Genomic DNA, 25,486 nt, shown 5'->3' on the forward strand with positions numbered 1-25,486 from the left:
AATTTATTTATAGAAGTGGTAACTGGCTGTAATTGATTGGGGAAAACAATAATTGAACAAGATTAACTGTGAAAGTTAAGTATCTTGTTACTAAAACCACTTGACATATAGTTGGTTGATGTCATTATCTAACAAAGAACAAAAGATGATCGAGATGACGTTTAAATGATGGCATTTTTATTAGTTGGCGGGCCTTACACAGCTAGCATTCATCTTGAAGAGAAGTTCTTGCGTGAGGCAACTGCACGGACACGTGGTGCGGCTGCCCAATCACTATCCAGCAGGGGAGTGTTTTGAGTATTTTACTTTAAAAAACTGAGATAGTTTCAAAAAAAGGTGAAAAGTTGATAGTTTTTTATTGGAGGGTTGCACCGCCACGTGGTGCGGCAGCTCCTATGCAAAAATTTCTCCATCTTGAAACTAAAGGGTGGATTTTATATCTAGTCCAGTAATGATTGCTGGAATAGTTTCTTCTTACCAAGAAACACAATTTAATACTTGCCAAAAAAAAAAGGGTTAACTACAAAGCACTACCAGACAACATATTTTTTGACAACTAAGTCCACAACCTTTTCCACTATACAATTAAGGACAGACACTATTCTCTTTTTACCTTCTTTGCTTTTTACATAGTATCAGCTTACAGTACACAGTATCAGCCTATTTCTTTTCCAAATTAACACAGTATCAGCCTAAGGACTAGCCTTCAACATGCCACAATTTCACCTAACGACTTCCTGTCTAAGCGGCTACTACCAGGGCGGAATCACTGCTGCCTTAGTATGATAGGGGTCAGTTTTTATAGAAAGACTGCTACTGCTTACTGACTGCTACTGCTACCAAAACATAGATGCAAAAACAGTAAAATATTTTTGTGACAGAGTACTGGGCACAAACTGAATTTATTTATTCAAACATAAATACAGATACAGAACCCAGAGCCTCACTCTTGGGCAAACAGCTAGAAGCTGTTTTAGCTACTCATAACTGATTTACAAACACTTACTTGTAATAGAAAGCACACTGTGTCCACAGACGGACTGCTACTGAGATATGCTTATGAACTGATCTTAGAGATTTTCGAATATCGAACTAATGCTCCTTTTTTCGAATGTCTTCTAAGAGAAACTAAAGCTCCTTATATAGGGAGCGGAACTCAAATTACAATTCAAAACAACAAAATGTACAGAATGACTCCGTGATTTCCTGCTTTCCTTAGTGCTCCTGCTGGTGGAGGTCGACCGGGGAAAAAGCAGATTCCTTTTAGGTGAAATGTTTTTCACCTGCTTTTTGAAAAGCAAAAGTCACTTTTAGGAAAAATCCAAAAGGACTTTCGGTGTTTTCTACACCTGCTGCTTCACATGTTCTCGTCGGTTTCTGAATTGTGACCAAGGACAAACGAGTCGTTATCTGCCTGGGCCATCCTTACTGTTGTTGCATTGTCTTCGACATCTGTATCAACATACATCTTGTAGTGGTTGTCAGTTTCAAGTTTTTCCACCCATCGTAAGCATGCCAGTGTCGAATCTATCTCTTTTCTGGTAAGAGATAGGAACAAGTCACTGCTGACTACGTCAGGATGATCGTAAGCAGTGATGATAATTTTCTCTCCTGCTGCCAGGAAGGTATTGTGGGTATCCTCAGAGATGATCTTTTTGATATATTCTAGAGTCATGGCTTTCATCCACGGGATGCTTGAGTTTGGTTGGCCATTGTACCCTACACAGGCTGGTTGAAGATATTTCCTTTGAATAATTCTTACATAATGATAAGGAGGAATATATTCAACTTCACCGTTTGCCTTCTGGATCCATTCTGGAGGAGTGGATCTGAACTTCAGTCTAAGCATACAGTCATTTTTTCTTACATTTTTGACTGTATTGACAATGATAGGCGGCAAACCTTTTAGATCATCATTTGTTTTAGTCCACAGATTATGGACAAAACCATTTTCAACAAGCCAGAGCTTGTGTTCTTGAGGATGTTCACTCTGAACATTAACCAGGTATCTTCCAACATAAGGACCTGAAACAATAAAGAGAGTTGGAGGAACTAGGTCTTCTGGATTATGTCTTCCTATCAGACTATGGAATTCATGCCAGTCTGATTCATTAAGTGCCATGACAGGAACTCTAGCACTTTCTGGACTTTCAAGGAAGAGAATTTTTTCTTTTCTTACAGCACTCTGCTGTATATGACTTTCTTCAAATTGTGGTCTGGCGTTCTCATATAGTTCTTCAGCTAGTGCAAAGAGTGCCGGGAACATTAGACCACTGCTTCTTTCTTGAAAAGCAAATAAGAGATTATCCAGGATTGCCTTCTGGTGATAAGCTAGTCTCCTGCCAGTTCTGAACACAGGAGTGTCAAAAGTTCTTAATTCATAATTAAAAACATTTATGACTCCAGTTGGAGTTGGTCTGCTTTTTGGCAAAGCAGCAGCCATCAACGGTCTTGATGAGCCTTTACCGTCTGCCATTTGAGACGGGCTAGCCAATCCTTTACCCTGGGATTGATCAGTTGAGGCTAGTCCTTTAGGACTTAGCAGAAACCTTTTAAGAACCTTTTCTTTGGTTTCCATAGGATCTTCTTGAAGCTCATGTTCTTTCCCAGTCCTTCTGCTTCTGGGATTACGACCTTCGTCGTCTTCTCTTTGGCTAAACATTGCCATTTCTCTGGTTAATGCGTCTGGAAGATAATTCTTGTTTCCTGCAATTAATTCAACATTATAATCATATTGGTTAAGAAATAATTGCCAGTTTGCTAATCTTCCTCTATCAGCAGCTTTATCAAGTTTAAAATTTTTGAAATTCTTTACTCTGGCACAATCGGTGCGGACAGTAAAGGTTTTTCCAAGAAAAGCTGGTGAATTTAAAATCGTTTTCTTGACAGCCAAAATTTCTTTTTCCCCTGTGGGATAATTCAGTTCTACAGGGCTGAACTTGCCACTACAAAATTTGCAGATCTTTTCAATGTTAGTTCTAGGCGCTCTTGCCAGAACAACACCGGACCAGTAATTATCGCTCGCATCTGTCTGGAGGATAATTTCATCATTCTCTTCTGGTTGTTGGAGAGGAGGGAGGTTTTTGCAGAGATTTTTTATCTGCTTTACAATCTTTTCATCATCTTCTGTGAAGTTCCATTTTCTTTTGGAACTTGTCTTAGGAGATAACATTGCTGTTAACCCTGAGATTTTAGGGATGAAGTCTCTCCCATAATTTATGACACCAAGGAATCTCTCTAGACTCTTAGCATCAGGAATTCTATCTGGGAACTTCCAGATTTTCTCAAGGATATGAGGTTGGAGTTTTATGACCCCATTTTTGATGTTTATTCCTAGGAAATCAACTTCATCGAGGATAAAGAAGATTTTCTTTTCTCCTAAGATAATTCCATGCTGAACTATCAGCTTTACTACCTCATAGAGGTGTCTCATGTGTTCTTCTTTGTTTTTGGAGAAGACCAGAATGTCATCTATGTAGACGACACAGAACTCCGCCACATGCTTAAAGATGTCGTCCATCTTTCTTTGGAAGATTGAGGGAGCTTGCTTGAGACCAAAAGGCATCACCAGCCACTCGTAATGACCTTGTGGTGTTCCAAATGCAGTGAGAGGTACACTCTCGGGATGCATCTTGACTTGCCAGAAACCCGACTTTGCATCGAATTTCGAAAAGACTTTGGCTCCTCTGAGCTGGTTGATCAGAACTCTTACTTGAGCAATTTGATAACCATCTTTGACAGTCTTCTTGTTGACATCTCTGTAGTCAATCACCATTCTAGCTTTTCCTCGTAGAGTTTCTGCATGATTTCTCACGTAGAATGCTGGAGCATGATGAGGGCTAGTGGAAGGTTGAATCAATCTCTTGTTCAGGAGATCTTCAATATCTTTTCTGAATTCTTTTTGATCTTCTTCTTTGTAATGAGGAATGGCTTTGACATGGCAGATAGCATTCATGTCATGCAATTTCAATTCACAGACCACTGGGTCTTTTTCCCAAAACTTTTGAGGATTTGTATCCACATTCTGCTCGAGTAGTTTCTTGATTTTTTCAAGAGTGGGAATTTGCTGAGACTCAAGCTTATTCTGAAAGTGCTTGAGGTTGTGTTCATGGATGAAACTAGCTTCTTCATCTTCACTAGCTTCTTCTTCTTCTTCTTCTGCAGATTCTTCAACAAGCAATTCTTCTTGTTGTTTGATTTGGAGTATGGGCTCGAATTTGGGTTTGGGTTTGTAGGGGGTAAGATCACCACTATTCTGTTGCGATCTCTGATAGTGAGTAGTAAAACCGGGACCTACCACACTGAATGCATGTGTGAGTCGGTCTGCCCAGAACACCCGTCCTCCTTTCCTGAAGCCTATCGCTTCTTCATCCTGAATAAATCTTTGTTGGAGAATAAAATCATTTCCTAACAGGAAATCAGATCCTTGGCCTTCTGACTGCCAAACATTCTGGATGATAAATGTTCCTCCACCAATGGTGATATGAACATTTTTTGCTACTTTCTTCATGGTGAGATGGCTTCCATCAAATGTAACACCAGTAGCAGACTTTTTCTTATCTTCTTTCCAGAGTTCATCTGGAATTGCAAATCTCTTTGCAACAGTAAAACCTGATCCATTATCTACAAAGGCATGTAGATGATATTTCCTGTGATCAGGGAACTTGAGTCCGATTTCTATGTAGTTGTTGTATCTACTTGTAGAGACGACTTTCGATTGGTGAGGCTCATTTTCTTGAGCTTGCTCTTTTGGAATGAATGGTTGACATTCTTCTGAAACATTTTCCTGTATGGGTGATTTATCTTCACTATCATCCCAGTTTGTAGGAATTATCTCTTTGATGTCTGGATCACTGAACCAGGACGGAGGATCATATCTGACTTTATAATCATACTTGCCAGAAGGTTGGCCAAGTAGATCCCATGTGTCAGTAGCCTCTTGTCTTTCTAAGAGATGAACAGTTTCTGGTGGTTTCACCAGTTCTACATTTTCTGGTATTTCAACCAGTTCAATATCTTCATCGACTTTTTCTTTATCGAATATTTCTTCCTTTTTCGAGGAAGATGGTTCCATGGTTTCCTGGAAAAGAGTTTCAATTTCTTTTGCCTTTTGCTCGGCAAAATACTCTTCATATTCTTGCTTAACCAATTGGCTGACAAGACCATTCTTGGTTTTTCTTCTCGCTTCAGCTATGAAGCATTCTTTGTGATAAGTCTTCTTAGACTCTTCACAAAACATTGGGAGACCATTCTTTTCGTGACAAAAGCAGTAGTCACAAACGAATGTACCAGGGTTCACCTGATAAGAAGACATGAAGGATTCTGTCTTGCTTTCTTCCCAGTTTTTTATTCTCAAAACATTCAGTTGTCTGGATTCGAAGTACTCTACTTCAGAATCAATCTCAGACTCTTCTGATGAACTTTCTTCTTCTTCAGACCAGGCAGAGTAGACTGACCTGTCGTCATCTTCATCATCAGAATAGGCTATTTCGTAGCCTTTCATGTTTGCTACCTCTACTATTTGCTCATATTCTTCAAAGAGAGCCTTAGTAGATCTTTTACCCTTTTCCGGGCATTCATTTGCACAGTGTCCTTCAGCTTTACACAACCAACATCTGCAAGCTTTCTTGCTAGGCTGTTTATGCTGATGAGTATTCTTCTTTTTGAAGAATTTCTTTTTAGGATCTTCATCCTGTTGCTTTTTGTAATTGGAACTTCTCTTGAATTTCCAATTCTTCTTCTGATTACTCTTTTTAAATTTTTTAGAGTAATATTTTTCTTTTTTCTTCTTTCTGTGGAATTTGGAGTCATGGCATCCCCAGTTTGTGGGCATATCTAATATTCCATAACAGAAATTTTCAACTCCTTTGAGTTGTTTCTTGGCCATCTTAGCTCTAAGATTGGCTTTGCATTGCTCTTTCAGTAATTGCCGGATTCTGTCGGCAATCCCTCCAACTGAAAATCTTTCAATTGGTTTTTCAGCTATGCTTTCTCTCACAGCTGTTCTCCATGGTTCAGGGAGTTTTCTGTGCAACAGATTAACTAGATCAGTATTTTCTAGTTCACCAATTGTACAGTAGTACTCTTGAAACTCATTCAAGTATTCTTCGAAATATCTCATGTCACAGATTTTAAGAGCATAGATATTCGATTTTGCCGTTTCTTTGGCTTTTTCACTCAGATTTGAAAGATCTCCACAGAACTGATCGTACAGTGGTACTGCAAAATCATACGGAGATTTTGAATTTTTGATTTCTTCCAGCCAGTCTTTACCTCTGGCAGTTTCTTTGAAAGATAGGTAGTACTTTTTTGCTACTCCAGTGAGAGTAGTTTCATAGTACACCTGCAGATCTGGTGCTTCAAATTTGCCAAGGGTGAGTGCAGAAGCCATCATCAGGCTGTCTACCCATTGGTCAATGGTTTTTCTTTTGTCTAGACTCTTGTCTAGATTTAACCATATGCCATAATTCGTGATCGGAACTCTAGGCAGATTGTCCTCTGGGACAAATCTTTGAGAATTTCTTTCTCCTTTTTTACCCGTGGGGGCTTTCTGAAATGAGAGTTTTATTTCTTTTTTTTCTCTGCTAATGAAAGTTCTGGAGCTTTCTCCTTCTTCCATTTCAATATCTTGATAAGGAAAGACTTTTCTTGTCTTTCTGAATTTGTATTCTTTCATTTCTTCGATTAGTTTTTCTAATCGTTCAGGATTTTCGCAATTCCCAGCTTCTTCATAAAGATCATAGAGCTTCTTAGTTCTGAACATATGGACTGGTCTGTTCAGATCAGCTTCCAATTCTTCTTCAGAAATTGGCTCTTCAATAGTGGGTTTTATACCACTGACACTAGCTTCTCTAGTGCTGTAACTTCTTCTTAGAAGATTGTTCTTGTTTATCCTGAGATTCTCAGGACAGACATCACTTCTTCTGTGATTGTCAAAATTAAGACTAATTTCTCCAGTCTTTCTACTCTCGTAGATCTTTGCTTTTGCTTTTTCCGGCTGCTTTTTTGGACCGGATAATTTCCATTCAAGAGGAAAAGTTACTTCATTCCAAGTAACTTTGTGGATCTGTTGTGAATGGTTCTTCTGATTGGTGAGGAATCCAGTAGTAAGACCTGGGATATTTGTTATCCTTGTCTTAGGGGCTACTGTAGTACTCATCAATTTATAGTATATTCTATATACTATAGCAAGTTCTTGCATATCTTCTTTCATGGATATACCATCTGTCTTGACTCTCAGTCTGAGACAATGAGCTGCATCTTTCAAGCTGGTGGTGAAGTTGGGGAAGCAGTTGAAATATGCTACTTGGTCGCATAAGGATGCTTCGAGTGTTCCCAACAGACTAGCTTGGAAGTCTGTTAACCTGTTGTCCTGTAGGACACATAGGACCGAACAGTTTATGCCTTCACGTGCAAGCAGATTTATGCCTACTTGGACTGCTCCAATATGCATAAATTGATATTTTTTTGCTTGAGCTCTAGCAACTTCTGAAGGAGTGATTAATAGAAGATCAGTCTCTCCTCCTGCTGTAGCTGGAGTTGTAATTTCCAGAAGTTTAAAATAATGGCTATCCATTAAATCAAACTTTCCCCTTTTGTAGATTTGTTTAAAGTCTAACTTTGGGATTGAGGAATTTTTTACCTCTTGTTCGATTTCGTTGAATTCGAATTCTTCAGCATTTAGGAGCTGTACTTCCTTCTTTTTCCCAAAGATGCTTAACATCTTCATTTCTCTTTTTTCTGGATTTTCATACCAGATACTAGTCTGACTAGTAGATGGTTCCAGAAAAATCATGTTTGGAACACGATTTGTGTCTGGTTTTTCTAATGGTTTGAATCCATTAGTTTTCTTTTTTACTGTAGGCCCTTTCTTGTCCTTCAGTATATTTTTCATAGATTCCAGCGTTTTTTGCTGTTCATTGATTTTTCTACTGACGACTGTCAGCTTTTCTTCTTCCGTTTTTGGAAGTTCTTTGATATAATCCAGTTTGTTTTCCAATCTTTCCAATTGGTGGATTATAGCAGGTAATTTTTCTAGATGAGTTTGACATCTAGATATTTCTAGTAACAACTTCTGATATTTCTCATCAGAAGATTTCAATAGAGAATTTATTTTTTCTAATAACAATTCTGACATTGTCCCCATTAAGGAGGGGTTCTCCTTGAGCTATTTTACAAGCTCTGATACCAGTGATTTGCGGATCTAACCAATGCTCAAATAATCTAGAGGTTTTTGTTCTATTTCTAGAACATATAAGAGATTATCAATATCTTCCTCTAGCTTATATATTCTAGTTTGGAGTCTATAAATAATATCCCAGTAGTTGGGTGTATTTCTGTTGAGATTTTCTCTAAAGAGTTTCAGTTTTCTCAACTTTTCTTTCTCTGTTTTTAATTCTTTGCTAGTATTCTTACAAATAGCAAGTAACTCTAGTCTGTCAACGATAGAAATTATGAATAGTAAAAATAATTGTTTACCTTCGAGTATGGAGGATAGATTTGTACCTGTAATATGGTTAAACAAATAAATTCAAAAGCATGGGCCCACTACGCTCCGTCAATTTTCTTTTTACTGAAAGGAAAAATAAAAACTTGAAGAGAAAGTGAAACTTGCTAAAGACAAAATGTCCTTAAGTGTCTAAAAACAAATGTAGTGGAGTTTTTTGTGTTTTAGAGTTTGGTCAAGGAGGTGGGTGTAGTTTCTCCAAAAAAAAAACACAATTTAATTATTGAGATATAAACTTAATTTGTCCAGTCGGTATATCTAATTACTGACATAAATCACAGACGATTCTCTTATCAAATTATTTCTAATTAAGTAATTAGTAAGGTGTTCACCTGAAGATCTGGGACGACCAATTGACCAAATTCCAATTGTTTCCAACTTGAAACATGTCTGTTCAATTAATAGCGTGCATATGTTTTAGTTTTTAGAAATTAAGAAATTCTGGTTTATGTCGATCAATTCATTATCGTTCATGACATTGATGCATCATGACAGCTCCTGCATACAAATCGAGTATGAGAAATATATATATATATATATATATATATATATATATACTATTATTAAGAGAAGAGAGTTTTCTCTTCAAAACTGAATTTTTTTACCAATTTAACATTTATATATTAAAAAACTACTAAATATAATTAATTAATAGGGATAATATAGTAAATTGTAAAATAAAAAAATAAAAGAATAAAAATAAAAAGAAGAAAAGCAGAAAATGTGGTAGTTATAAAAAAAGTTTTCCCACTACCTTTAATTTCTCTCCACACACATAGTGGGTGGGTTCTGCTAGTATGTATGTATGTATATATATATATATATATACATACACGGTAAAAAGCCCGCGCGGTGCTGCGGTTATACTATTGATATCGTTGAATTTACATCGATATAGATATATTACATACAGCGAAACTACATTATACAATCACTACAAAAAAGAATTCAATTTGCCAAGTCAAATTGCCTTCGCAAAAGACCAATGGCGACGGCTAGGCGACGTCAATCACGCCGTAGCTTGAAGTTTAACGACAGCAACTATGCCATCGCAAAGGTCAATAGCGATGCCACCTACCGCAACGGAATTTTTGCGACAGAAACAAAGCCATCGCAAAATGTGAATTATTAATTAAAAATAAAATCTTTTCTTTTTTAACAAAACACATACAATTGACATTTTGTTCGATTACTTGATTATGCAAACAAGATAATCTATAAGTACAGAGCCAACAAAGTCTCAAACGATAATTAAATTTGAAATACAAAGTCTGGATAGATAATATTTGAGGTATGATTATACATATACAAAAATGCACCAATATTTGAACCTTAGCTAAAACTAGGCAGCTCGCCCATGCGATGTTACCAGTTTCTGTTTGATTTTCTTAAATTTTATACAGAATCTAAATTTACTAAAATTTCATATCACTCTGGACTTTGTGCCGACAGGACTTTCGGGATGGTTGATTTCCAGGATATCGATCCTTTCCCTAAGAAAGTTGAAAAATGTAAATCAAATAATGAATTCAACCATATTATCAAAAACTCCTTAGCCTCTGAACCAGCATCAGAAAGGAAATATTAACTGTATATTAGAACTCAGCTGAGCTACAATAACAACTATCCAAATAAAGCAAGATCAAACCTTCACTCGCAAACAGATAGAAAAAGTAGACAGTTCATACTAGAAGTGAAGCAAATGATCACAGCACCCTCAGTTGGATTCCTTGAAAATTCTGGTTTCTTAACCCCATTGTCTACCTCACTGGTTTTCAAAAGAAAATAAGTTAGTAATTTACAAACCAAAGCTACAAAGAAATTAATAACTCATGTTTGAGTACACTTTGACCAATAACCAATCTTACTCTGCAGAACCAATGGGCTGGTGATTCATCCATAACTAATATACTATAAAATACGAGAAGGACATGAAATAATGTGCACCTAGCTACTTTGTTCTACTGGCAATACTATTGCATGATCCAATCTAAAGAAGATGTGAACCATCATGTAAGCAGTTTACATTTTGAAGGCCAAAAGATCCGAAGCTCATTTGTATCAGTTTTTGCATATGATCATATTTACAACCATACAAAAACTTTTGTAAATATGTAGCAAAACAGAAACTGAACAGATATTAGCAACTTCATTCTAGTTTGAAGACTGGAGAAAGATTACAAACCTGAAATATGTGGCTGTCACTTATTTCAATATAATACAGAACCATGCAAAATATTAGCAAATACATACGATTCAAGTCTAAATGCATTACTAGCGCAGACTTGAACACCTAAATCACTGCCTTTAAATTACAAGCAGATATTTGTTGGAGTTCAACTCTATGGCATTCATCTTGTGGCATGGTATATTTCCCACTTTTCCTGCAACTGATCATACCATGCACAATCCTGCTTCCACACAACAGATACTTTCAAGTGAGAAGAAAAAGTGTCTTTCTCTCTTTTCAAGTCCCAACTAAAGTTATCTCAGCTTTCTAACTTATGTGAACTGCTTGTCAAGTTGAATTAACATGTGAAACTTTCACTCTCCTTTTCCCCATTTCAGTTTTCTTAATCAACGTGTGAATTAAGAAAGAGATGATTAACATGCCAGAATTAGAGAAAAGGAAAACAAAATTGATTTTGACACTGAAATTGTAGACAGGTGAAGATGCGCAAAGTGTGAAATAACCTTATATATACTTACAGTAAAGCTGAGGTTTCAGTTTGTTCAAAGCCAACTGAATGCATGTTCTTAATTATACTATTAGTCATTTTCCAGTAATAAGCTTTATTGGATAAAAAATTCAGCAAACATTAGAACCTCAATAACATAATTAGATGAAAGACGACTCCATGACAGTAGTAAGAGTAAAAACAAGGTATGCAACAATATATTGAAATATAAACATGAAAGGAATTAAAAGTGAGAAGAGAAGGGATTAACCGGGAAAGAAGAGCAGATCTTTGCCATGGCAAGTCCAACAAATCAGGTGAAAAATGATACTACCACCCAACCCCACACAAGGCTTGCAGGACCTGCATATACAAGGCTAGAACCATACAAAGGAGTGATTCTGGTGAAGAGTGTCATCGTCGAGAATGATATTGCAAGAGTTTTGAACAAAGTCTGAAACAAATCAAACATCCAATTGATGAAGCTCAATTGCAAGCGAGTAATATAAATAACAATCTCATAAATCTCTTAGTGATAAGCAAGAAGTAGTAGTAGAGAAGATACAGTTAACACTTCACAGCATGAAAAACATGTAGTGTGAATCAAACTAGGTGCTAATTACCATCTCTCTTCTGAGTTCTTGCTTGTAACCAAGCTCATTAAGTCGCTTTTCCCCTGAATCCATCTCTTGGATTTGTGATGCATCTACTTGGTTCTGTCCCATTGAATTAATCACGCTTTCAAGTTGCTGGAGTTAGCTCAAGATGAAAGTAGCAGCTTATATGCAACTGGGTTTTTTTTGCTACTGGGGTTGAGAGAGCGAAACTCAAGCAAGCTGCATACTCATCCTTGTATTAAAGAAACAATCACTCAAACAACCTTGACAACAAAAATATTAATTCTGAAAGATCCAATCCTAGAAACACAGTCAAATTCATGCACATACCAAAACACAGGACCAACAAATCATTCTGCAATCAAATTAAAGAAACTTGTAAACTGGGCTGACCTTCAAGTGCACCGCGGCTTTGTCCTTGTCAGTAAATACTCCAGTAGACTCCTCAACAATATCGGCGCCAAATTGACCCCATGGGATCTCCTCTGGGTTTCTGTAACAAACAAATACCATAATTGATGTAGTACTTGGATCTACAATCCGATACTGGCAAAATCAACTCTATGTAAACCATTATGAACTAACATATATTGGCAGGAGTAAATCCCAAAAGAAAACAATCACATCTCATGCTACTGAAGATTTCCAAGCCTTATGTCACATACTACAGCCTATAGACTTTCACATTGTTGACTAAAATATATATGCACCAATATTATTGCAATTTTGGATACAGATTGCAAAAAAAGAAACAACCCACCTCTCGTACCGAATTGTGCAGCTCCAACTTCTGACCACCATTACGTTGACTCATTCTACATCTTCAAATCCCATCTCCTAGTAAAATACACTTATCAAGCTTCATACACCAAACATTGCATGGAATCTATAACTAGAATATATAGGCATTGACAACCACAAAGTGACTAAGACTAACCTTTTATTACTTACTTATATATTATCTAGTTTAGGTAAGAGCCACTTCAGTATAATTGATATCAAAATTCTTCTTCTCATGCGTCTCTAGGTATGTAATCCTATTATGTACCAAATTTCATATACTCAGTTTCAAAATGTAAACCCTCATACCAGATAATTACTATTTGTTGTTCCAGATTTGTTTGTCTACTATTTGTTGTTCCAAATTTGTTTGGCTCTCTAACATGTATTGGCAAAAGTAAAGCCAGAAACCCAAAAAAGAATAAAAATCAAAAATCAAAAATCAAAAATCAAAAAATCAAAATCAAAATCAAAATCAAAATCAAAATCAAAATCAAAATCAAAATCAAAATCAAAATCAAAATCTTTTAAGCAAAGTTACAAACGGAGCTCGTAGCTCTTTCGATCTGCAAAATTAGACAAAAACCTAACCTATCTTATCCAGAATTTGATATTAGATTATGTGAAAGTTCTCATAATATGAAAACCCAATCAAATTAACAGAAACTTAAATGAACCCAATCAAATCAAAATCCTAACCTTTTCCTTTTTCTCACACTTTTGCTGGGTTTTATAGAGGACGCTTTCGAGGAACGATTGGTTGGTAGATCTTCTGGTAACTCACCGGATTTGACCTAAATAGGCGCATTTGGTCGCGTTGCATTCTTCGCGATTTTGACAGATCGAGAGTGGAAAATAGCTGAAGGAGGTGATGGAGAGAGAGAATGAAATCTGGAAGTACTCATCGGTATCGGATCGAGACGGAGTCATGAATTCAAAGAAGAAAGAGGGCAGAGTAGTGAAAGAAAGAAGAGGGATTCCAAGAGATGCAGATGTTGTTAATCTTAAAAGAATACAAAGTATGAGAAATGAAACATAAAAGCCACCCTAACACGACGGCAGATACTTTGCAGTAGCAAACTTGTAATATCTTGCTACGGCTATTCTTGCTGAAGTAGACCAACAGTGGCTGCCAAAGACCAGCGGCAACGGTAATTATTACGGTCGCAGATATTTCGCACAATTGCGACAGAAATTAGTTTTCCGTGGCGAAAGAGGAGGTTTTGGCGACGACATTTTTATGCCGACGCAAATTGGTGAAGCCAATTGAATTTTTTTTTTTTTTGTGAATGTTGTACTTGTCCCAAAAGTCTGGTGCCTTTGCCAAATTCCAATTCTGTCATCTTAGCCAGACGTCAAAGACTACACATGCTAATCAAAAACTCTGGTGTCTTTTCCAGATTCCAAATCTGGTATTTTAGCCAGATTTCCAAAAATATACATGCTAAGTAAGTAGTTGTTTATGTACATTGTGTAAAAAATGGTTAGGCTTTGCCAAAACTTGTGAAGGCTGGTAACTATTTACATTAAATCTTCAGATGAGTCTTCAAGTCAATATGTTGAGATATCGCTGCAATAGAAGAAAGTAAGAGTTATATCTTAAATTTTATGATTAGTGTAAACATTATAGGAGAAAGTAGCTGTGCTCACGTTTTCAGAAATTAACTTCAACACAAAAAACTTGCATTTCTTTATAACTGTTACATAATGCATCAACTATTCGTCAAGATAAACAGAAAATCGCCTATCAGATCCAAACACATAGAAAAGATATGTTGTAAAATACAGAATCAATATGCTTTAGTGTGCTTCTGAGAACCCAGCATAGAGAACAATAATGTAACTACACAAAGCATTAATTTGGTTTATATAGTGTGGACGCAAGACCCTGACTGTTACGTAAACTATACCGTCAATAACTAAAAAGCATGAGTTCATAGCATCACACACATCTGAAAGTTGTTGACACAGAATTTGATAAAAATAAAATTACTTCTGTACAAAAATCCATTATAATCTATGACCAACTTCCAAACCATAAGCAGCCAAAGTCCAAGGTAGTTCAAGGTATGCTGAGAAAATCACTTGATACCATAGTACCTGGGGCAATAATTCCATGAAGATCGATTAAATTCTCCCATGATCAGGTTCCACAAGTTCACCTCCTTGGGAACATTATTTGTTTGGTCTACTTTTGAAGCATGTGGGGGCAATATGTTCTTGTTGCAAATTGACCCCCGCTTTCCTTAAACTGCAATGATGCAAACTGAAAAATTATATCTTGGTAACTTATTTTGGTTAGACGTGCACTTCTAAAGTGTTTAGGTGTATCATCTAGCGTGATTGATTTGTACATCCATATTCCATATTCTATATAGTTGAAATGTTTCCATATTCTATTTAGTTGAAATGTTGTACATTCGTCCCCACAGCTGGTTTACTATAATATCAGCATTAGGATTCGTCGCCCATTTAAAAATTTGGAATATATAGTTAGTTACGTATGCGATGAGCCACAGAGCCATGCGTGCAATATTCCAATTCGAATCGATCTGCAATTACATATAATAATATATAGAGTTGGAAATCTTCCTCACATGGCCAGGCAAGACGACGATCAAGTTGAATTTTGTCTCCAAAGTAATCACGTACACGCTTAACATGTGGCTTTGTGGAACTCCTCTCAACTCCACATAAATCGTTGAATAAAAATTTCAACGTATACTATTTGGAAGATGAAGTTAGACCAAAAAAAGATTGTAATGTGTCAAAGTATTAATTGAAAAATTCGGAGTTGATTTTAGAATATTTGACTTGTCAGAGTGTGATTAGATCTAAATTTTGAGTTCTAAGTTTGAGAATTAAAATCTAAATTTAAAGTAATGATGAGTAAAATTTCTGCAAAGTTATTCGTATGAAAGAGATTATTCTTTAATAAAGTTGACCTAGTTTTCCTTGATGGAATTTGTTTTGATAGAAAGTATGCAACACATTAATATTAAGAAAATATTGAAACTTTCACGTCAAAAAGTTCTAAACATGCTTGATAAGCGTACACATGTTTTCGCCAAAAAAAAAAAAAACACACACATATTGGCTTGATATTTCTTAACGAGTTATTATATACCCGCAGCCTCGAAGATATGGCAACAACTCTTTCTCTAATCATTGCCCCCAGACACTTCCTTTTTCTTTTTATTGGTTGAAATGAAATGAGAGAAGAGATCCCGTGCACTCCAAAATTTATTAAAGAATAAGAGAATTATAAGGGAGGGAACTAAGCCAAAATATTTTCAAAATCATAATATGCAATAAAGAAAACAAGCTATCAAAATCAAAATTTTAGAAAATCCAAACGGTCCTCGTTACAATGCAAATTAATGACAGTTGGAGGTATGTTCCAAAACACAAAATCAGTAGTCAACGTATATAGTTGGCTAATGCATCTACAACATGATTCACTTCACAAAATATATAAGAGAAGTGAAAATGCATTTGAGAAATATGAAACAAACAGTTATTCATCCATTGAACCCAAAGTTGCTAAGACACCAGAGAAGAAGACTAAAGAAGTAAAAAAATTAATTAGAGAAGAGTCAACTTTTAACCAAACATATTTTCAGTCTCTAACTGAAGCCTAGCTCAATAGCTTTGATCACCGCCATCACCTGTACGTAGTGCAACCGAGTTAGGTATGTCTAAATTAGAAACAAAAGCACCAAGAATATGATCTCTATAATCCCGAAAAACAACACTATGACCCTATTCATGCTTCTAAGCCCCATCAAAATTAATCTTCATCCACCTCAAAGAAGATGGATGTCAATTAACTTCGCAACGCAACCGGCATCAAAATCAATTTCGATGATCGACTACGTGGTTATGGATAATAAAGCATCCTATAATTTCGTTATTCGTAATGACGAAATGAGCATGGTTCTCCTCTCATGACGAGTGCAAGAAGTGTTGGTCATAGTCATATAATTAATTGCTCATGTTGCTTAACCATTAAGGCCCTCTCCAAATGATGATTCTATATTAAGTTATGGGTTTTTTACTTCAACAGTGTCTGAACTCTTCGAGGACTTTTGAAATGATACCTGAACTTTCAAAGTTATCAATGTGATACATGAACTCATTTTTTCGTATCAACGTCGTACCTGTGGTCGATTTCAGTCACAGAACCGTTAACTATGACCACGTGCCCAGCACGTGAGGCACAAAATAAGGGTAAAAATGACATTTCCCACTTCCTTTAGTTCTTCACGGGGTTTTTTACTTCAACAGTGTCTGAACTCTTCGAGGACTTTTGAAATGATACTTGAACTTTCAAAGTTATCAAAGTGATACCTGGACTCATTTTTCGGTATCAACATCGTACCTGCGGTTGATTTCTGTCGCAGAACTGTTAACTATGACCACGTGCTCAGCACGTGAGGCACTTAATGAGGTTAAAAAACTAATTTACCCTCAAAAGTATTGTTTTTTATTTTTTTTCTTTCTTGTTTTTCTTTTTCGACGTCTTCTTCCCTCTGATTTGTCCCCTTCGATTGGAAGTCATGGCCGCAAATCAGATCTCACATTCTCTCTCAACCACACAAACCTTTCCAAGCACTACCTGACTACAACCACATTGAACTCAGCTAGATCGATATGGCTACCTTGCAAAAATTCAAGCTCTTCACCACTCAATGCCCCGTTGTCGCCTAAAGCCCCATGCGCAGCTCATCCGCCAGCCCCATCATCCACCACCGCCGATTGCCTCGCCGGAGTACCTTGTCCGATGCTCTCACTAAGTACTGATATTACAGCCGCGAATAACCAAAGGCCGATTCTTTTTTGGACAAATTGATTAGAAGCTGGAATTAGTGAAATGATCATTGCCCCATTGTTCGATAAATCATATAAAGATAGATATAGTTATACACAAACACGCAGTTGTGGAAAAATCAGTTTGGGGTTTTCTCCCATCATCACCATCCTTCGCCTTTTCGCCGCTGTTGAGAGAGAGAAAGAGAGTTACAGAGAGAGACTCTCAGTCTCCTTCACTTTTGCAGGTTTTGATTTAATTACTAAGACACGAACTATTTTTGAAATTCATGAACTTATGCTGTGATGCTAGTTGCGGTGAGGAAGCTGAGTGCCACGATGGCGTGGCCTGCCTCCGTCATATCTCCGGCAAGCTGCACAAGAAGGACTGGATTGCCGCCGGCCATATTATCTCTCTCTCTCTCTCTGATCCCTCTGTCTGAAATCTCCGGTAAATTCCAAGTCTCAGATCTGGAGGCCAAGAGTCGTGAAACCGTATACACTGCTCCGGCCTGCAATAAATTCAGAGAAGCAAAGTTGTCGTGCAAGTTGTGCTTGGAGAACTCCGATGAGATGGAGTCCCCGGCGGTGTCCTTCCATCAGAGAATTAGATTCAAGTTTTGCTTTGGGTTTTGCATTTTGCTAGGAAATGTCAACATCCCATCTGATTGCAATTTGCAGATGAAAAAGGAAATAGAAATGGAGAAGAAGAATTGAAGGTACGACGGGACACATGAAGAACTAAAGGAAGTGGGAAATGTCATTTTTACCCTTATTTTGTGCCTTACGTGCTGGGCACGTGGTCATAGTTAACGGTTCTGTGACGGAAATAGACCGCAGGTACGACGTTGATACGAAAAAATAAGTTCAGGTATCACATTGATAACTTTGAAATTTCAAGTATCATTTCAAAAGTCTTTGAGGAGTTCAGACACTGTTGAAGTATATACTTTTGAGGGTAAATTAGTCTTTTAACCTCATTAAGTGCCTCACGTGCTGGGCACGTGGTCATAGTTAACGGTTCTGTGACGGAAATCGACCGCAGGTACGACGTTGATACGAAAAAATAAGTTCAGGTATCACATTGATAACTTTGAAAGTTCAGGTATCATTTCAAAAGTCCTCGAAGAGTTCAGACACTGTTGAAGTAAAAAACCCTTAAGTTATAGAACTTTTTTGCTATATACCATCTCCAATTGGTTTAATAGGACCTCAAGGATCCATTTTTGGGGTTGCAAATTTACTAAATAAAGCTTCATATATAGAACATGAAACTCAACTGTTCTATTTTACAATCACACTCAATTGTGGGCAACCCATGTGCAATTTTTTCACAATTCAAAGTTGTTGGTTAGAGATGATTTGGTTATAGAAGTTACTATTTGGATGAATATTGTCATATAAGGTTGCATTTTCCTGAATAGAACTTTTTTTAAAAAATTTTTTTTTTTTGCAACCATTAACTGGAGAAGGCCTAAGAGAATGTCTGCTTAAAGCTCTAGATTAGAAGTTAAAAAAAAAAATCCAAGTTGAAGATGATTCGAAACCTATTATTAACTACATCAATGGAAATTAAAGTTCACCTTGGAGATCGACTTAAAACGATATAAAGAATGGAGAATTAATTAGAGTCCAAATATAAGAATTATTTAGCGTCAGACGAGTATATAGTCATGTAGAGTTTAGGTCAGATTTGAAAGTATACCAGAATAAGTACATAATAATTTATCCTTTGGAATCATGAATTCAAAGACTAAGCTAGAGATTGTAATGATGAACACCTTGAAGAACCATGAGTAGGGGAGGAAGTAGGAACTAGGATTTAGAGTTTGGGCGGTTAAGATTTATATATGATTAAATTTTGTTTAGTTCCTGTACTTTACCTCTAACATCGTTTCAGTCCTTGACATTTCAAATTAATCCATAAAGTCTCTGACCTCACAGTTTCACTCCAATTAGTCCACTCTGTTAGGGTTTCATCAAAATCTACAGGTAAGTTGCTGACGAGACCATCCATTCCATGGCATCTCAGCTTAATTTGCATGCCATGTAATTGAAAAATTGGCCAATATACCCTCTAACATTTTCCCCCATTCTTCTTCTTCACACCCAAAATCCAAAGCATAAGAGAATCACCACCACTATCACCATAACCACCACCGAGCCCAACCACCATGAACCTTAATTCTCTTCTCCTTCCCTCCTTTGCTCACTAAAACCCAGATCCAACACTGTTATCCCTTCTTCTGTGTTCTAAACTCTCAAAGCAGTCACAAGTCTCCAACATCACCACACCCAATCTAACTCTGCAAGTAGCAAAATAAAATTTTCAATCAGCTCCAAAATTCTAAAATTTCAAAGGCGTCGTCTTTCGTGTTTGAACCCCTAGGCGATGAAGAATATTCCAAAGTTGAAGAAGAAGACTACTCAGACGTAGAAGACGAAGAAGCATTTGTAAAACCCTCGCGTTCTCGCACTTCTCAATCCCCATGGGACTTCGCTTCCTACTCCGAAACAGTTGCCAAAGAACATGCCCACCGGAGCACCACCAAGATCCTTTTCACCAGAGGCACCGACTGGATCCTTTTCACCTCTTCCTGGCTTGGAGGAGCTCGTGTTTCAGGTTCTTTTGCTCATCTTTTACATACTTCTCTTGGATGTCGATGAACTCCAGATGGCATTGTAGGGACTTGAGGTGGTTGTAGAGATCGTCCTCGTCGGAGGATTGGTGCTACTCGTTGAGCTTTAGGTTTGATCTTGTTGATGGGAACGAAGCTGGTGGCTTCGCTGCGGGTTTTAGGTCCAATACCATCGCTGACGCTGCCATTGTTACTGGCACTTTCAAGCCGAACCAAATGTAAAATTGATCGAGATATTGACCTCCGAATGTAAAATTGATTCGAAGACCCTTGACCATGGTGACAGTGCTCTTCTATCTCTCTAAGCTCTCGAAGCCCTTGGATTCTGTGTGAGGAAGAAGAGGTTGCAGCAAGAAGAAAATAGAGAAGAACAAAAAAAAAAAAATTTAAGGGGCAATCAGGGGTATTCTTGACATTTTACCATTCACCGCACTCACATGGCGTTGAGTTGGCATCTAAATTTGTGCCACGTCAGTTAGTTAATGGAGCAATTGGACGGAGTGGACTAATTTGAGTGAAATTATGAGGTCAGAGACTATAGATTAAATTGAAATGTCAGGGACTGAAACGATAGTGACTAAATAAAATTTAAACCATTTATATATAATAATTTAACACCGTCCTATTTAAAAATAATAATTAAAAATACAATCAGAAAAATAATTAGTAAGTAGTTAATAGTATATTTTTATAATTATCACTCATGTTTTCATTTTGGTTGGTAACTGCGTTCTAAAACTTTAGTTTTCTATCTTTTTGGATGGGGTCTGGACCCCTTCAAATATCATAGTAGTTCCGCCACTGGCATGAGTGACAATTTGAATTGCTTTTAGTTTCCGTATGTCTATTATATATATGACATTTGTTTGACTTGTAAAATAAGGTTACCTGGATTACAGGTCGCTAAGACACAAGAACATCAACATGATACGTTAGCACTCATAGTATGCGGTACGTAATATACATATTGTGAGCCCTAGAAATATTTAAGGAGTTAAAGTGAAATTGTTCGAGATATAATTTGTAATATCGATAAGTACTAAAGACACTTAGAAAATTTTTCTGAATTTTCAAGGAAGTAAACTCTTCAATTTAAGGGTTTATTAATAAATTATATGACGCGCCGAGTTTGTGAAAATTTTTCAGACATCCGAATTAATTATTATGATTTTTGAAGTTTCGGGATTATAGAAATTATTTAACCGAAAAGAAAAATATAGCGATGCGTTCTCAGCCGTCCTAAATGACCACTTCTTCATCAAGACCGTTGAAATTCATTTAAAGAAAGGCTGTAAAAGTGTAGAGGATAGATCAGACACCCCAGATTTCTCTAGAACTCTTGGCATCGAGACCCGTTTCCTCAACCAGGAAACCCGCGCCGGTGACCCGACTCCATCTCTGCCTTTCGGCCACGATACTGCCGCGCACCGGTGCGGTTCGACTTCTCTTCTCATCGCCTACCTTCCTACGGTTTTGGTTCATCCAATCTCTGATCGAGGGAAGAGAATCGAACGCCGGAAGTTTCTGGTTTTCCGGCTGCAAATTCCGGTGTCTCCGGCGATTTCTTGTGATGCATGAGGTACGAAACGAAATCCTTTCGTCAAGCTTTACGTCTGTGTATGTTTAGTTTTTTATTTTGGTTTAGTTCTGAACGAATTGATATATTCGGTGTCATCGGGCTTGGTCGGAGTTCACTACTCACAGCGGGTGTCACCTGTTCTCACGTTTGAACTGTCCAGTTTGATTGAAAGAGTCATATATGGAGAATCGATTGAGACTACTTCGAGTTAAGCTGTTAAGGTAAACCATTCTCGGCATAGTCTTGTGATTTTGAAGTTGGGTTGTCAATCTTGGAAACTAACTGCCTTCTTGTTAATTGAATGGTTGAGTTTGGAGGAAAACGCAGAAATACGAAGGGAATGGGATCCAGAAGCTTGAGGTTGAAGAGAAGTGGGAACCTATATTTTTAGGCTCTGCTTGTCGATAATTAATGAAGGTAATAGTCTCAAAGAAGTGCATTGGTTTGGACTTTGGATGTTGTTGAGTGGACAAATGAAAGTTTGGTATTTGACCATCTAAGTATGCGTATTGGTCACCTGATGATTTGAAGTTGGTTAAAATGATTTTTGGCTTGTTTATTGGTTTCAAGTGGTGGAATTGGAATGTAAAAGTTGGATCACCTCTGTGCAGATTTCACATGAATGGTTGGTGCAAGTTGTTACATACTCCAAGACCCAAATTGGGTTTTAGACAGAAAACTGAATTATAAAAGGTAATTGTGAAACCCCAACCTTGGAATTGTGTATCGTAAGTTGGTTGTACATAAAGAGTTGGATGGATTTGTTATGTTGATTGTAATGGTTGGTTGTGTTGAGTGTTTATGTGGGAAACAAGAATAAATGTTTGGATTTGGTTATATAGAATGCGAAATACGGGTGTGTACAGGAGGTTTTGAATATGTGGGACAATGGCATATTAAGTTCCTTCAATTGTTAAGTTTTTTTGTTTTTTTGGGAGAAATCTTTAATTGTTAAAGTTGAAGCCATTGAAAGAAATATGTTGTCATAGAATTAAAACTTGGTCTATTGAAGTTGACGTTCTTTTTTCTGGCATAAAAAGTAACATTACAAACACCACAACGAAAGAAACAAAGAAACAGAAGGGAAACCCCATGGAACACGCTCTCATGGGGAAGCAGAAACTGCTGCATCAAATTGAAGGATGTGCTAGAGGGTGGGATGGTCATTGAGAATGACAATAAAATGGAAGTAATTGTATGTACCGAGCCATGACAAGTTGAATAAGTTCACAAAAGTTAGCATTCATGATTGGTCATGGAAGGTTTGAGACCTTGTATACTACTTGCCTTGGAGTTTAATTGAGCTGTATATCAGATGTGGTGGGACTTGATTACCATGAATGATTAAATGACGTTGTTGGTAAGTAATTTGAATTCTTACTGCATTGGTATAAAGAAATAAATATTTTCTTGGTTGAACTTTAATTTGGGGTATGAAGGTCATGAATTGAAAAGTAATTAGACAAGAGAAAATTGTTGGGTGTCCAAAGTAATTGAAGATACTTAACCCAATAAAAAATGAGTTCACTTTCGGAATGAATTAGTCAAATGGATTTGATATTGTTATCGAATAGAATTTTATATTAACACTCAAATACTATTATTGTCAGACTAGGACTCCAGTTACCTGAAACGTAAAAGATGGTGGTGTTTGCCTAGGAGAGAATGAAACCAAATCTGCTGATATTTCAGGTAGGAGACTCTAGACTCGCCTCAATTAGTGATTTTTATGCATGTATTGTTATTGTGAATATTGATGCATGAAAATCTGTATTCGATTTTCTATGAGTTATTATTTGATGACCTGAGAGTGACAGGAGCATAACGACTTCTTTGGGCTTTGATCCCCTAAACCTCCTGAGGGGTTGTATGGACTGAAGAGTGTCTGACATCCTTTGAAGTGTGACACTACTTCTAGGTGATAAGGTGTAAGTGGATACTAACGATATTAATCGTGGTGAGGTTGTAGTTGGCACAGAAACCGGTCATCATGCATGTATGTTTTTCTTTATGGGCCCTACTAGTTTTTTTTTTTTTAATAAACAAACTATGATTTGTGGTTTCGAATATATTATCATATGCATCATTTTTCACTTACTTTAATTGTCGGCACCATTGTTTAATTGTTTTTACACCTAGCTGGGCTTAAGTCTTATTGAGCAGTGAGGACGAAAGCTCACCCCTACAATAGTTTGTAGATGCAGATACTGTGTACGAAGACAGGACAGTTGGAAGATGCTAAATGTGGCTTAATTACCCTATACTTCAATTGTCACTGACGGAGTTAGATCCGTGTGACAGGTTTTTCTTTTTTTTCTCTATTCTCACAAAACTTGCTTATCAAGATTGTGATTGTTTGTAAAATACCTCTTTGTATATTTTTTGGACTTTGGTTTTAAACTGGATAATCATTCGATAATTATTTTGAAACTTGTATTTGTTTTTAAAGGATTTCCATTGGTTTTATAGTTTTCACCTCCCTTAAACAAATGCTTCCGTGCTCAAATTTTAGTAATGAACTTATTAAAGTATTTTAATTTCCTTGTTTTGCCTTGTGAATTCTTAGGACTTGAGTTAAGCATCTTAGCTTAGGTTTTAAGAATACACGGCACTGTAATGTGCTCGATTTGATGTGGTGCATATCGGGGTGTTACACATATAGTATTTATAAAATTGAATTTATCAATACAATTAAGGATTATTTAATATAAATAACCATGTCTAATGATATATTGAGTACATAGTTAAGGAGGCCTCCGAGCAATATGGAGCGACCTCGAGAGGCAAAACCTAGGGTCTCGTGTGGCAGCAGCGAACGTGTGGTATCCAAACTAGGGCGACGACGAGAAGACGGAGCTGCAGATCCTTGTTCAGTGACGTCGGTTGTTCTAGGCATTGTTCGACGACCCATTTTTGAAGCGGTATGGCTCTGATTCGCGGCGGCTGAAGGCTGTGATAGTGAGGCTGTTGGGTTAAGGCTTCGGGTTCGACAAATGGTGTTGCGTCACTGCTGCGCCGGAAGTACTCTTGATGGGTCCATGGTAGTGCACTCTTGGTTTCTTGGACGAGTATTGTTTTACGACAGAGGCTTTGAGGAGACGTCTTTGAGCATCACTTGTTGATTTCCAGGTCGGAGGTCCGGATTTTCTTCTCTAGTCTTCAACGATGGTGGAGGCCAGAGGGAGGTCGCCGAAACAATGAGGATGGGCTGCTCACCGGTTGGTCCTTCTGACTGCATCTTTGGGGTTAAGTTGTGGGGTGCAGGATTAGCCTTGGGCCTCAGCTTCCCTGGGCTGCAGTCTGGAGGGCTAGGCCTTGGGTTTGTCTTGGTATGGGCCAGTTGGAGGTGAGCCTAATTTAGTTTTTTTTTTTGCTTTGAATAAGTGTTCTTACCTTATTATGCCCTTGGTCGTAGCTGTACACACAGTACGCTGACTGATGAGTGACTATGTCCGCCAGGAGCCCAGGAGGGTCTTTAGGCATCAATGCTTGTCAAGTCAGTTACTCTGATTTAGAGTTGGATAGGTGTAGGATTTTTATATTATGCATTTTTCAGTTTTGTATAGTTTTCATTTTTTTGATGGCTCTACTTTATGTAGACTGAATTGCACTTTGAGATGTATTATGAAGGATTTTTGAATAATTCTAGCTTGACAGAGAGACGTCGTTAATATAATGGAACTTGATTCCGTTTCCTTAAAAAACAAATAATATTTAAAATAGACAGAATAAAAAAGCCAATTTTTCCAATAGAAATTATTTTATCTTAGCCCATGAGACCAAATCTATTATTCATAGATAACTACAATTTCTTAGAAACTTCTTCTCCTTTCGCCAATAAAATAACATAAAGAAAAGAGGAACGCGCCTCACGGCTT

General features: G+C 37.2%; 1 long non-coding RNA gene across 4 annotated transcripts; it reads left to right on the top strand.

Moving 5' to 3' along the window:
* Positions 1–21,348: 21,348 nt before the first annotated feature.
* Positions 21,349–25,270, top strand: LOC112180924. 4 transcript variants are annotated; one of them, XR_005802984.1, is made up of 3 exons: positions 21,349–22,968; positions 23,224–23,909; positions 24,353–25,270. It is a non-coding gene; the product is annotated as an uncharacterized LOC112180924 (long non-coding RNA). The 4 variants fall into 4 exon arrangements; XR_005802982.1 differs by having other exon boundaries at positions 23,224–23,604; positions 23,800–25,270; XR_005802983.1 differs by having other exon boundaries at positions 23,224–23,300; positions 23,426–25,270.
* Positions 25,271–25,486: the final 216 nt, after the last annotated feature.

This window comes from Rosa chinensis, chromosome 7 (assembly GCF_002994745.2).
Source record: "Rosa chinensis cultivar Old Blush chromosome 7, RchiOBHm-V2, whole genome shotgun sequence".
Classification (NCBI taxonomy): Eukaryota; Viridiplantae; Streptophyta; class Magnoliopsida; order Rosales; family Rosaceae; genus Rosa; species Rosa chinensis.